The sequence below is a fragment of the Carcharodon carcharias genome, chromosome 5 (assembly GCF_017639515.1).
Source record: "Carcharodon carcharias isolate sCarCar2 chromosome 5, sCarCar2.pri, whole genome shotgun sequence".
Classification (NCBI taxonomy): Eukaryota; Metazoa; Chordata; class Chondrichthyes; order Lamniformes; family Lamnidae; genus Carcharodon; species Carcharodon carcharias.
In genome coordinates this window covers 65,262,767-65,278,074 of record NC_054471.1, presented here as the reverse complement: position 1 = coordinate 65,278,074, position 15,308 = coordinate 65,262,767, and the positions used below count along the sequence as shown (strand labels likewise).

General features: G+C 43.8%; 1 protein-coding gene across 1 annotated transcript in view; it reads left to right on the top strand.

Moving 5' to 3' along the window:
- The first annotated feature begins 4,046 nt into the window (after nucleotides 1-4,046).
- Nucleotides 4,047-15,308, top strand: part of ube3d (ubiquitin protein ligase E3D) — a 217,819-nt gene continuing 206,557 nt past the window's right edge. Inside the window, exon 1 of the mRNA XM_041188680.1 lies at nucleotides 4,047-4,356. The gene's annotated coding sequence lies outside the window, so the exon portion shown is untranslated. The remainder of the gene's footprint in view (nucleotides 4,357-15,308) is intronic.

The following is a 15,308-nucleotide window of genomic DNA, read 5'->3' as shown; positions in this document are numbered from 1 at the left end:
CTCATGAGAAACAGTGAACTTTATTTACAGGACTTCAGCAGCAGTTACACGCTTTCATCAAGAACCACAACTAGACACAAACTCCACCCCTAAGGTTCCCTGTGCTTAGGAATGATTTGTTCACACTGTCACAATATTACACAGTGCAATAAGTCTTAAAGCTGCAGTGACTACATTCCTTAAAGCGACAGTTACTACATTCCTCCCCCTTCAATTTTTTTTTACAGTTTGTACTTACAAGAACAACTACATTCATGTCTTTACAAATATATACATGGGTTATGAAATTATAAGTTCAGTCTCTCAGGTGGTTTCCTGATCTGGGTGGAATAGAATGGTTCCACGGCATAAGAATTTCTCAATGAATCTCTATCTTCTGGAACTGCAGCAACAACAGGTACCTCCTTAGGAACAGGCAGTTCAATGTTATCCACTCCAACAGAGACATCTGGTATGTCTATCCTTGGTTGATCAAATCACAACGGATTCTACAATGGTTACAGGTTGTTGGGGTATCTCCCTTCTTCTCAAATGATCCACGTGTTTTTGGGTGATCCGGCCCTCCACTTCTACATGGTATGGCAATGATCCGGTCACAGAAACTATTATACTAGGTGACCAACTCGATGCACCACCAAAGTTTCATACAAATACTGTTACACCGACAGTAAATTCTCACTCTCGTCTATGCAAATCATGAGTCACTTTTTGACTGTTCTCTATCTTCCCCTCCATATTGAGAAGTACCAGGCTTAATCTCATATGAAGGTGGTGCTTCATATGTAATTCTGAAGGTGTAGTAGTGTGGGGGGTTGCTTATTGTCTTTTCTGAACCTTTTTCCATCTTGTCTCCTTCTGCCTACCAGAGTTTACTCTCATCCTTCATTTTGACTTTACAGTCGGCTAGACTTCTCTCGGGCGAAATCTCAACTTGCTTCAGTTCAGGGGTTGAGCTACCCATGGCTTCATCACTCACTTGCATTTTGGAAAGATCCATGACTTTTCCTTCTAATGCCGCTTTTGTTTCACTCAACTACTTCTTCAGCTCTTCTGTCTCCATCTTGTATCTTTTGGCTTCTGCCTGGAACCTTGAACATTGCTGCATCTTCTCTGTCAACTGGTTCTTCAGTTTGTTCAGAGCAACGTTAAATTCTTTCTGCTTCTCTTCGCAATTTTTGTAATATTCCAGAAGTATGAACTCTGACCTGAGGGAGCCTTGTAGAGTGTGAAGGTCTTTCAGCAGGTTTTCCTTTTCTTTGCGAAGTTCGCTTGCTTCATCTTGAATTTTGTAATTCAGCAGAGTCTCCTTGAGTTTCTTCTGCTGTTCTTCCATGTTGTTGTTTAAGACAGTCTTCATTTCCTCAGGTTGCTGAATGGCTACACACTCCTTTTGCATCCTGTTAAGGTCCTTTGACACTCCAGGCTCTTTCTGAAGTACCTTGCTTTGTTCCTTTTCCAACTCAGGAACTCTTCCAGCTTCCTTTTGAAATCTCACTGGCCAATCAAGATTAATTTCCCTCAACCAATTACGACCTAGAAGGATTGGTCCTTTACTTTCCACTACAATCACAGGGAGCTGCGCTGTCTGGAGCTTGTAATAAACTGGTACAGTAGTAACACCTTTCATTTGTATGGCTTCACCAGTATGTGTTTTCAATTTGGCTGAAGTCTGCTCCAAATTCAATTGTTGAGTACCCTTGTTTAAATATTTGAGTGTGTGCTCCCCCATTACAGTGGTTGATGCACTGGTATCCACTTCCATAATCAAAGGTTTTCCACTGACCTGCAGAGTAACAGTGATTAGCTCTGTTTTCTCTACTTTCACATTAAATAGAGAATGAACATCGGAATTAGTGGTTTCTGGTTCTTCCAAATTGTGCACCTCGACCAGTTTAGTTTGCTGCCTGGGAGCCTGTCTCAAACTTGCTTAACATTGCTTCAGTATGTGCATTTTTTTATGACAATAATGGCACTCCACCTCTTTAAAACGGCAAGTTTCAGGGATATGGTTATTTCTACATCGGTAACAATTCATTTCCAGATTTGCTGCTGAGCTGTCTCTTGTATATTTGTTTAAATTTTCAGGTAGCAGGGATTGCCTTCTGCTTTGTGGCTGACGCCCTGGTTTTTGCACCATGCCTGGTGATCTGTTCTGCCCCAGCTGGAAAACGCCACCATTTTGTACACCCTGTAAAGCCTGTGAATCCTGCTCAACATTTTCCATCGCAAGTGCTATTTCCAATGCTCTTTCAAAATCGATATTTACTTAAGCTAATAACCGTCATTGAATGGCATCATCATGCACACCACAGACCAAACAATCACTTAACATATTGTTTAGGGTCTCCCCAAATTCACAATGTTCAGTTAGCTGTTTAAACTTCACTATTTATGTTGCTATGGTCTCCCCCCCGGGGCTCCTGCTCTTGAATTAAATTTGAACCTCTGCATGATTACGGAGGGTTTGGGTTGAAAATGACCCTTTACGAGGTCTACCGATCCGCTGAAGGTTTTTGAATGGAAAGCGTTTGTGGCCATCAAACTACGGATTAAATTATAAGTTTTACTCCCGCAAATGCTTAGGCGAATTGCTTTCCTTTCTTCCTCCACCATTATTTCATTTGCTTGGAAAAAGAAAGTGAGGTGTTCTATATATTGACTCCAGTCCTCTGTGGATGCAATCAAAGGGGCCGATCCTGCCAAAAAGTGGCATACCTGGTGAGTACGTTTTCCCTTTCTTCTGCTTAAAACAAGATACTCTCATTCACTGGGTGAGGGACAGCGCCAGAACCAATTTACCCTCATCGCCAGTTGTTATGGTCTTGATTTTCCAGACAGGTTTCTCATAAGAAACAATGAACTTTATTTTCAGGGCTTCAGCAGCAGTTACACGCTTCCATCAAGATGTACAACTAGACACACAACTCCACCCCTAAGGTTCCCCGTGCTTCGGGCTGATTTGTTCACACTGTCATGTGATAGTACACAGTACAATAAGTCTTAAAGCTATGGTCACTACACTCCTTAAATCTACAGTTACTGCAGAAGCATTTATCAGACAGAATTTATTATTTGTTCCTAAGGATGTTACCAAAATCTTATCTAATAGAAACTCATCCGTTGTTGTGCATAGAAAATGTAAATTTTTTAAGGAAAAGATCATTACTTCTCTCACCAGGGATGATGAAGACAGAATGAGTAGTTATTTAAAGCAGACACTGGTAGTAACAATGAGTTTACAAAGTTTGGCAGTGAACAGTAAGTCAGTTAGTGTCTTTTCAATACAACAGCATGATGTTTAATAGGTGCTGATAGAAGTAGAAAACACGGTTACAATACTGCTTATACTTTGGATTGGTGAACTGCAACTTATTTGTTTCCCATCACAAAAGAGTCATAAATAAATCATAAATTCAGCCCCTCAAACTCAACTGCATTCCCCCACCCCACCCCCAACAAAAAAAAGTAGTATCTCTTTAATTACCATATTGCAAAAGGCAGGTAGATTGTTCTGGTCTGATGTAATGCATGGCACAGGTCCAAGGAGACACTTGACACAGTGCTAATATGCAAAAGGATAAATACAATTCAAACATAGAAATTATAATGGGAACAGGATTTTCAATTCAATCAACAACATAACTTATGTGCTTTTAGCACAGTAAAATGTCCTAAGATGTTTCATAGGAGTGTTGTCAATCAACATTTGACACTGAATCGCATAAAGAGAAATGAGGGGAAAAGAAGTTGCAATTTATACTCCACACGGACTGTGAATTGTTAGGTTCAGCTGCAATGGAAATTTCTAGTGGAGTGGAATATACTCTTGGCACAGAATTTGGGAAAATTTCAATATTTCTTCAAAGGTTTGAAAAATCCTTTAGTTGCTATGCTACTTCCAGAGTTCTGTTATCCTTACTGATCCTCCCAGTTCAGGCAAACAATTGATACAGATGTCACTAACCAGGCATTCAGTAATGCAACTCTTATACTAGGTTGGCATTCCTATGGGGAAATGCTTGGCCTCTGATTATCATGTGCTCACAGCGGCACAGTTGAGATTGGAAACTCACAGAGTAGGGAATTACAGGCATGAATTTGATTATTAGCATTCTGCACAATATCCTGTAGGAAATTTGATACTGTGAGGTTGGACTCATTAAATGATGTTGACATTTCAAAAAGAGGTGCAGGAATTACACAGCCTATGGGGGAGCTGTTTTGGCTGCTTGCATCTGCCTGGACCTTGTCCACTTCTAGCTGGCCTTGAAGAAAGAATGTGCAGTGTCGACTGGCACTTTCGAAGCCTTCCATGATTGGTGCACACTGCAAGGATTGGAAGGTGTGACTAATACGGTAAATAATATCACTATTTAATTTTATAAATTTATTTTTGTCTTGTGCTCTTTTAAAAAGGGGATGGGGAAGTACTTGTTTGGTTCTCGGTTGGTGACACTGAGGCAAATGACTGTCTCATGGGATACCTTAGAAATGAGCATAAGTTTAAAAAAAAATAAACTGATTAGTTCTCAGTTGAATATTTTTATTTCAATGTAGTGTTTTGTATATTGTCTTTCATTTCTCTTTTCCATGTCTGCTAAGTACACCTTACCCCAACCAAAACTTTGAACAATTGTCCTATCCGAAGCCTCTGATGTTGTGACATGCAGGAGGGTTACCTCTGCTGATTACCCACTTGCTCCGAGTAGGGAATCCCCAGGCCTTATTTAAATTACTTTCCCTGGTGTGACATTGGTTGAGATTGGAAAGAGTCTGTGTGGGGAGTTGTGACATGTCATCATGACAGGTCTACTTGACCACACTTTAAGTAAACCAACTTTGTTGTAAACTGAACAAAACTCTTTCGCATGAGCCTTTCATTTTTGACACTAATAATCGGCGTGGCAGTGGCCATGTTCTGAAAGATGTACTTCTGCTCATCTTTTTCGGCTGGAGTGTGCGGCACACTGTAGTGTAGCTTGGTGTAGCTCTCTAATTGTCCAACATAGGCAAGATTCAAACAGTCCTGGATGCCAACTTTTTGCTTTCCTAATGTTGGGATATATCTGTATTGCATGGTGCTCTATCTAGCACTTGGCTAGCAATTGACAGAAGCCCCTAATGATGTAGCACTCAGTCGTATTAATCAAGAAGGGTGTCAGGTCTATCCTTGTCCTGTCCTTAGGGAGCTGATCTCAGTCAGGGGTGAAGACACAGTGCAACAATTGGCCTCAAACCTTCTGTGGTTACGGAGGGCAAAATCAGACCTGCACAATGCTGCGGAGACGTGAATGCAAATTCCACCATGACAGCATGGGGATTTTAAATTAAACTAATAAATCTTGAATAAAACGCTAATTTAATTAATAATGATCAGGAAACTACCACATTGTTGTAAAAATCCAACTGGTTCAATAATTTCTTTCAGGGGAGGAAATTTGCTATCCTAACCCGGTCTGCACTACATGTGATTCTAGACCCACAGCAATGTGGTTGGCACTTAAATATTCTCTGAAATGGCCTAGTCAGCCACTCAGTTGCATCAAATCAATTTAAGCATAGTGGGTGTAACAAAGCACTGTGTGTATCTAAATTGGACTGCAGCAGTTCAAAGAGGTGGCTCACCACCATCTTCTGAAGGTCATTTGGGGGTGGGCAATGAATGCTGGCCTTGCCAGTGACGCTCTTTTTCCGAAAACAAATTTAAAAAATATCTGGAATCCTAGAGCTCAGCATGATCCAGTGGCTCTGCTGAAACATTTGCACATGTGGGGCAAGATTTTAACTCCGTGAAAGTGGATGTGTTTTGAGGTTAAAATCTTGCCCATGATGTCTGCTGCAATGCTTTCATTGTCAACAAACCTGTTGACTGTCACTGTCCATGTATGTGCAAGAAAGAAGGCTATTTGGATAAAGTATAGTGGGACTGAACACCCACAATACCTTCAGGAGAGGATGGAAGAAGAGAAAGTTGGAAAAAATGTTCACTAAACCCAAGAGAATTTCAGTGAAAAGCAAACAGGATCTCAAAATTTCATTTTTAGGAATTTAACATGTAATTAATTGAATTACTTGGTATGCACTGAAAATTGTGTCTGTTGTTTTGTTTCCTCTTGTTAAATGGCTTGATTGCTGACAGTGAGGCTAGTCTCAACTAGTCTCAGTGATTATATTTGAAATAGGGAGATTAGGCTGGCTGTAAATGATTGCTAAATGATTCTTTAGTTGTTACACAATCACTTCTTGGGAACTGCTTACAACCTCATCTTATTAGATCTGATGAGAATAGTTGAGAATGCTGTTGGATAATGGCCAGTGGCTGATGCAGCAGAAGAATTTCCTGATGCCTAGTTTAAGCATAAAACAAGGTGTGAATTTGCTTCCAATTTCCTAAGTAAGATTTTCTCACTTGATATACTGAATCCTGTTATGATCCTCATAGAGACCAATAGTTTTTAAAAAGCTTTGAATTCCCAGTGATCAACTTGAAGGAACTGCATTACAAGATTCCAAGATTTAAAACTTTTACTGTAAGAAACAAACTAAAAGCAATGACTAAACATTACTTAATAGGCAGCTAATACTCTAAACTACAGAATAAATAACCTTTATTAATGTCTCTACGTGACTGATAACACCCTCACTGCATAAATATACAGTAAAACATGCTTTCAACGGAATTGCAGTTTGTTCAGAAAATAGTCCAAGTTATTGTCAGCTTCCCATTTCACTGAGCTATAATGCCAAGATCTGTCGAAAATTGTTTCCCTCAGTCTTCCAGGAAATCCCAAACCGACTTCCAGCAGCACGGCTCACACCGATGATTCTTTCCCTGGCCACGACTGGATGAATCTCTCAGAGTTCCACCTGGCAGATAACATAGAACAGCCTATTCCCTGCTGCTCACAGCTGCTATTGTCTCTCTGACCCAGGAACCCCACCCTCTCTCTGTTCCTGTTCAAATTGCATATTGTCGTTTTTTTATCCCTTACAGTAACATGGCTTAGCAAGTCTCTGAGACAGAAAGTTTGTAATAAAATATCATTTGCTTCCGCCTTTGTTTTCAGGTGTTAAACCTGGCATATGCATTTCAATAACAGCTGACTTGGACCCAATGTCCCCATGGTAACCAAGTCACATTTGCTTTTTGCTAGGTAGAACTAGCTGGAGGTCACATGTCCTTTTTATTATGTCATTTTCCCTTGAGTTTAAAGAGACAGTCCAAAACATAACCAAGTGAAGAGGGCACTTAGTAGAGCGCATACCTCCGCCCTGTTGTGTTAACTCACCATTATTATAATTATGCAGATCCTCCTTCCTTCCTGCCTGTCGGACACCATGTAGCTACAATGTTGAATAAAGAAATCTTTTTATTAAGAGCTTCCATCTCACTGAGAAGGCTTCAGCTCCATCAACATCCAACAACCTGCTCTGAAATGAAAGCAGAATACTGTGGATGCTGGGGATCTGAAATAAAAACAGGGAGTGCTGGAAACTTAGCAGGAAACAGAGTTAATGTTTCGAGTCCAACATGATTCTTCAACCTGCTTTAAAAACTCTGCTCACATTTTGATATTTTGACAAATTCTACCACAGCAGCTGAGACAATCCACAACATTCTAAATAAAACAACCCACAACATTATAAAAAAAGGTCAATTTGCCCTATCTCCCAATGTTAACGGATCCTTTAAAAAGTTCCAGGTTCCAGATCCAGATGCACATCCCCATCAAAAACTAATTAGCTCTTGCTTGGACCATACCCTATCTGTGTACCAAGTTTCATTGAAATCTGTCCATTAATTTTGAGATAAATTGTTTATAGACTAACAGAGTGATTGAAAGGTGAAAACATTACCTCTGCCCACTTTCAGTGGCAGAGAGGATAATCAGAACAGCTGAATCCATTTCTATATAATTCTTAAGCCTTTCTTTAGGACAAAACTTTTATTAAAGTGCAAATAACTTCTATTCATTGAATTGTGAAATATCAAAATTAAAATTAATTTGACAAGATCAAATTCTGATTAAGCTTAAATTTCAAGGCCCTAATTATTAGTTCAGAATCAGTTACGATCAAACTCCCTGCCTGCCTTCTCACATGACACGATAGTTGGATTATTGTGTTAATGGATACTCACCACTTAAATATAACACTATTATTGGCAAAAACAGAATACATTGGTGTATTTACTGTACAGTAAAGCCCTGCTGTTCGCGGGCGTTACGTCCCTGTGAAATCTCGCAAATGGCGAAATTGCGAACAATGAATATGTTTTACAAATTAGATAATTTGCAATTTATAGTATGTGACAGATGGGGGAGAGCCTCTGAACTCAATGTTGCGACAAAAGAACCCAACGGCAGACTCATCTACTTTTTTAACAGCCAAGACTTGTACTGAAAATTTTAAAAAGATACAATCCACATTTAAGGAAAGCATGAATCAAAACCGGCAGACAAGCTTTTTACATAAAAAGAAAAGTAAATCGGTGAACATTTCAAAGTTGCACAGAGGCGTTATTGCAGCTCTGGACCGAGAGATTTGGACATTTTCAGGTTAATCTCTCCATTTGGGCTGGACTTCAGCTGCATCCATTCCAGGCACTGCTTCTCATGCCTGTCAGGAGGTGCTGAAAAAACAGAGAATTAAATGTCCACGGCCAGGGCTAATGGAAGGAATCGGCTTCCAGAGATTTTGACATCGTCTCTCTGTTAAAACGTGTCAAGGTCTCTGCTCCGTCATGACTTACGGAATAATTTTATTTACAATAAAGTGTCTTTACTGAGAGAAAGGAAAGAAAACTCAGATAGGTGAACAATTAATTGCTCATGCAATGAATGATCTGCTGGATGAAGGCTGTAGTGCAAAGGAAGTCGCGAAAGGCGGGGACTACACTGCATTCAAATACTACAGTTCTCTGTCTCCATAGATGTTGTGTTCCTTTGATCCATTAATATCATTTACTCAGATGGCATTTGGTAATGTCACAAAACTATCATGGGCAGGATTTTGCCCTTGGCCTTGGAGAGCTCGGCTGGGGCGGGCGGGAGTGGTCAGGAAGTCGACTTGCCGCCCAGGATCGGCACTGCACCGTGATTTTACACGGGATGGGGAAAGCGCGCGATTGGCAGCGCTCAGGGCTGCCTGCGCGGGCGCGGGGCGCGGGGCGCGGGCGGGGATAGTGGGGGGAGGAGGAGGGCAAAGCGGCCTAGGGCAAACTTCGCGCATGCGCACGAGAGAGCGCTTCAAGGTGCCTCAGGGGAATTGAAGCGCGCTCTCTCTCTCTCTCTCGTGCGCATGCGCGAAGTTTGAGCTAGGCCGGTCTGCCCTCCTGAGGTGCCTCAGGGTGATGAGGCCTCTGTTTAGAAAAACTAATGAACAAAGTAAAAAATGTCATAAAACACGTCCCCTCGCGTGACTCTGTCACATGAGCAGGGACATGTTTTTAATTCAAGTGTGAAATTTTAATTTTATTTTTACTTGCTTTAGGAAACCTCGTCCTGCCCGCTTCCTAAAAAGTGCAAAGGCCGCTTGGCGTTTTTGCCTGCCTGCCAACTGTAAGGTTGGACGGGCAGCATAAATTTGAATTTAATTACCTTTTTAATGGCCTTAATAGGTCTTTTAATTGTCGGCGGGCATGCTGCTGACTCTGGCACGCGCCCACCGAATGAAATATCGCAGGGCTATGTGTTGACATTGGGACGCTCGCCCGACATCATCTTGCGTCAGTTTACACTCGGCTGGTTCAGGCACGCTCCTGCCCGTCAAGCTCAATATTCTGCCTCGTATTTTTCATAATATTATTGCAGGCTTATGGGTGTGAGTGTGGATGATACTGATGTGTGGTTGATCTAATTAGACTAGGGATGCTTAGACTACAAGATTGGAATTATCAAAAGAGTAGGTGTAAAACAGACTTTTGAAATGGAGATGGATAAACGAGGATGAGCGTCCCACATATAGGGTGTGAAGGAAATTTGCAGTTTTAGGTAAGTGAAGGGGTTGTTTGATTTTCAAAGGGATGGTGTAATGTTTACAACTAACAAGATACGTGAGGCAAAGCAATATGTTTATTTTTCCCAAAAGCGATGACCATATTGACAACATGAAAAATTTTTATGTTATGGGAAAAGTAGATTTTCAAAGACGTGCAGAACAATGGGATTTTAAACATTAAATAGAGGGAAAAACATATATAAAGAAGGACGGAAGGCTATGTGGGGGTGGCTGTGTAAAATCTTAAAAGGTACATTGTGTTACAGAAACTTGGGTCAGAATTTTTCATTTGACGTGTGGGGAGTGGGTGGGCCCCACATGTCCCTGGGTGGGGGGAGGGGTGTGACCCCACATGTCCGTCGGGGGGGCCCACATGTCTGTGTGAGGTGGGTGTGGGCCCCACATGTCCGTGGAGGGGGGGGGGGGGGGCGGTGGGTCCCACATGTCCTTGTGGAGGGGGTGGGGTGGGCCCCAGATGTCCCTGGCTGGGGGGGGTGGGCTCCACATGTCCCCGGGTGGGCCCCACATGTCCGCGTGTTTAAAATGACGTGCGGTGACGTCGGGTGAGCCTCCCAATGTCACCGCGTGCCATCGCAATATTTTGCTGGGCGGGAGCATGATGAAGTCAGTCGCGGCCCACCATTAATTAATGGGCCACTTAAGGCCCTTTAGTCTTCAATTGATGCCAATTTTTCAGCACCCGTGCAATCTTCGGGTCAGTGCAGGGGCACAATGGGCAGGCGGGTAGGTGACATTTGTTTAAACCTCATCCTCGGGCGGGATAAGAGGGCTGAGTGGGGTCGTGAATCTGCTCTGTGAAGTATTTATTGGTGAAAGTTTTTCAAACTTCAGTACTTCAGAACGCATCCCAGCAGCTTTTGCTGGACTCATAATCTTCAAGTCCTCACTCTGCGGTGAGGAATCTTTTCCAGGCCTGTAGCATTCAGGGAGCCTTCCCTCAGCCTGGGTATGGGATCTGAACTGTCCACTGGAGGAGAAAGGGAGGGCTAGAAGGGGACGAGGCCTGGAGTGCACATTATGCCTCCTGGGGAACCACCTTTGGGAGGCCAGGCGCAGGCACAAGGGGCGCAGGGCCAAGAGGTAGTCCAAGGTGGAAGGGGCTGCAGGAGACACCACTATCCTGATGCCAGGGTTTACAGGCAGCGAAGCAGCTACCTCAATATGTCTGAGGTGCAATGCCAAAGGAGGCTCCATCTCTCAAGGGAGATAGTGAACTATATCTGTCAGATGATTGGCCCTGAGATCTCTGCGAATTGTGGGCTTGGACACCCCATGCCAGTTGCTCTGAAGGTCACAGCTGCCCTCAACTTCTATGCCTATGGATCCTTCCAGGGCTCAGTGGGTGATCTTTGCGGTGTCTCCCAATCAGCTGTCCATACTTGTCTCAAGCAGGTTACAGACACTCTGTTCAGACATGCATTGACCTTCATCCACTTCTGTTGGGATCAGGTAAGTCAGTCACAGCGAGCCAGAGGCTTCGCAGCGATTGCTGGCTTCCCCTGCATCCAGGGTGCAATAGAATGTACACATGTGGCCATCAAGGTGCCAGCAGGTGAGCCCGGTGCCTTCATCAACAGGAAGGGCTTCCACTCCATGAATGTGCAGATAGTGTGTGATCACAGGATGCTGATTCTACAAGTCTGTGCAAGGAACCCAGGCAGCTCCCACGACACCTACAACCTCAGACACTCCCAGGTGCTGGGGCTCTTCAATGCTCCGGCTCAGCTGGATAGATGGCTGGTGGGTGACAAGGGCTATCCCCGCAGAAGGTGGCTCATGATGCCTCTCCGCCATCCAAGAACAGAAGCTGAGCAGCAGTACAATTGGAGCCACGGCACCACAAGGGCTGTGGTGGAGAGAGGTTTCGATTTTCTCAAGATGCGCTTCCGATGTCTGGACCGCACTGCAGTACCTTCCAGATCATGTGTCGGTGATAGTGGTTGCATGCTGCGCTCTCCACAATCTTGCGCTGGAACAGGGTGACGCAGTGGACGATGAAGACGTAGACGCAGTGGCTGCGGCTGCACACGATGAGTCCAGCAGTGAGTCCGCGGATAAGCATGCACAGGGAAATGCTCAGGGGATAGACGCTGACCGGCCATACTCCAGGGAAGCAGGAACACTCGGGAGGCTTTAATCCAATGAGACTTCAGCTAGCACAACACAGATGGATCACCAGGAGAAGCCTGGGCTGCCGCCTCGATATTTGACACCTAAGTGCAAAATCTGCCAGGTCAGCATTAACTAAGGGCCTTGTACATAAAGCTGAATGTCCAACAAATCACTCATGACACTTTTCTTAAACATATACATGCAGATGAAGCGAGCCCTCAGCCATGGTCACACATCTGGCATTTAATGTGTGAAGCAGAAGTTCTCACAATTATTAAACAATAATGTAAACAATCCAAGATAAATCATAAGGACCTAATCCCAGGCCAACACAAAAGCACCATTGATAAACCCGTGGAGTACCTAAGGTGCCTTATGTTTACATTTACGGGTGCTACGTCTTGGTGTTGCCTCCTCACTGGGAGTGGCATCTGAGACAGCCTGCTCACTCTGCTGTCCTGTTGGCCTCGATGACCTTGGCGGCTGTCCTCTGGCCCGTGGAGCCTGTGCTGGCCCCGCCTGGGAGGAAGCTGCCAGTTCCACAGCTGGCATCTCCCCAGTCGTCGCAGCCTCACTGGATGATACGGTCACTGGGAGCAGAGTGGAAGAGCTGGTGCCCTCATTCGGAGTGCCCTGAGAGGAGCCCGCAGAGATGCCAGGTAGCTGCTGCGCCAACGTGAGGTCACCTCGGACCTCCCTGCTCACCGTGGATGGATGGACAATGAACTGGGAAACCTGATGCCCAGACCGTCTCCAACACTGGCAGTGAACAGCTAAGGTCAATGCCGATGTGAGGGCTTGCTGGTTAGAGCGTATCCCCAGGAAGCCCTGGCAGGTCTCCTGGAGGAGCCTCTCTATGAGAGTCGCCACTCTCTCCATGGAGGACACATGGCGCTCAGACATGTGGCTCATTGCTTTGGCAATCGTCTGCGTAGACTCCTCACCACGGAGACCAAGATTGGTCTTATTGGCAACCTTGTAAATAGGACCTGAGCCATTTGCTCACCATGCAAGCTTGATGCTGAAATAGGGTGCATCAAAGGCATCCTGCAGGATAATGGCTACCTGATTGGATCATTTCACATTATATATCACGCATACTGTGAATGGACCTAAAGCCATCACTTCTGGCCTTGAAAAGTGCCCATTCTACCTCAGATTACCATGGAAGGGTAAGGTATCTCAAAAATTTGAACAAAAGGTAGCAACACAAGTGGTATTCACCACTAACAGGATGCTGCCGTCAAGCCAAAAAGACATTCTGCCTATCACAGAAATGAGTAATGTGGTATATGAGTTTCAGTGCCAGTGTGATGCTAGTATGTAGGCCATACGTCCCAAAGACTGGTGGATTGTATCAAACAGCATGTCTCAGCTGCTGTACAGAATGGGCAGGGTACAGATCATACCCAACCAGCCCATGCTTGCAAAACTAAAAATAGTGTCCAACTGTGCGCAAAACAGTGTCCAACAGCGGCACAAAAGTAAAACAGGAAAGGTGGCCAAACCATGGCTTACAAGGGAAATTAGAGATTGTATTAGATGCAAGGAAGAGGCATATAAATTGGCCAGAAAAAACAACAGACCTGAGGATTGGGAGCAGTTTAGAATTCAGCAAAGGAGGAGCAAGGGATTGATTAAGAAGGGTAAAATAGAGTACGAGAGTAAGCTTGCAGGGAAATAAAAACTGACTGTAAATGTTTCTATAGGTATGTGAAGAGAAAAAGATTGGTGAGGACAAATGTAGGTCCCTTACAGTCAGAAACATGGGAATTTATAATGGGGAACAAAGAAATGGCTGACCAACTAAATACATACTTTGGTTCTGTCTTCACAAAGGAGGACACTAATAATATACCAGAAATGTTGGGGAACACAGGGTTTAGTGAGAGGGAGGAACTGAAAGAAATCAGTATTAGTAGGGAATTGGTGTTAGGGAAATTGATGGGATTGAAGGCTAATAAATCCCCAGGGCCTGATAATCTACATCCCAGAGTATGTAAGGAAGTGGCCCTAGAAATAATGGATGCATTGGTGGTCATCTTCATAGAATCTCTTGACTCTTGCACAGTTCTAACAGATTGGAGGGTAGTTAATGTAACCTCACTATTTAAAAAGGGAGGCAGAGAGAAAACAGGGAATTATAGACCAGTCAGCCTGACGTCGGTAGTGGGGAAAATTCTAGAGTCCATTGTAAAAGATTTAATAGCTGAGCAGGTGGAAAACAGTGGCAGAATTGGACAGAATCAGCATGGATTTATGAAAGGGAATTCTTGCTTGACAAATCTACTAGAATTTTTCGAGGATGTGATTAGTAGAGTTGATGGGGGGGCGGTGGCGGGTGGTGGGGGACCCAGTGGATGTGGTTTTTTTGGACTTTCAGAAGGCTTTCGACAAAGTCCCAGATAAAGAGATTGGCGCGTAAAATTAAAGTGCATGGGATTGGGGGTAGCTTATTGAGATGGATAGAAAACTGGTTAGCAGACAGGAAACAAAGAGTAGGAATAAACGGGTCTTTTTCCAAATGGCAGGCAATGACTAGTGGGGTACCGCAGGGATCAGTGCTGGGACCCCAGTTTTTCACAATCTATATTAATGCTTTAAATGAGGGAATTAAATGTAATACCTCCAAATTTGCAGATGACACAAAGCTGGGTGGGAGGGTGAGCTGTGAGGAGGATGCAGAGATGCTTCAGTGTGATTTGGACAAGCTGAGTGAGTGGGCAAACACATGGCAGATGCAGTACAATGTGGATAAATGTGAGGTTATCCACTTTGGTAGCAAAAACAAGAAGGCAGATTATGATCTGAATGGCTATAAATTGAGAGAGGGGAATGTGCAGCAAGACCTGGGTGTCCTTGTAAACCAGTCGCTGAAGGTAAGCATGCAGGTGCAGCAGGTGGTAAAAAAGGCAAATGGTATGTTGGCCTTCATAGCCAAAGGATTCGAGTACAGGAACAGGGATGTCTTGCTGCAATTGTACAGGGCCTTGGTGAGACCACACCTGGAATATTGTGTGCAGTTTTGGTCTCCTTATCTGAGGAAGGATGTACTTGCTATAGAGGGAGTGCAGCGAAGGTTTACCCAATTGATTTTTGGGATGACGGGACTGACATATGAGGAGAGATTGAGCTGATTAAGATTATATTCGCTGGAGTTCAGAAGAATGAGGGGG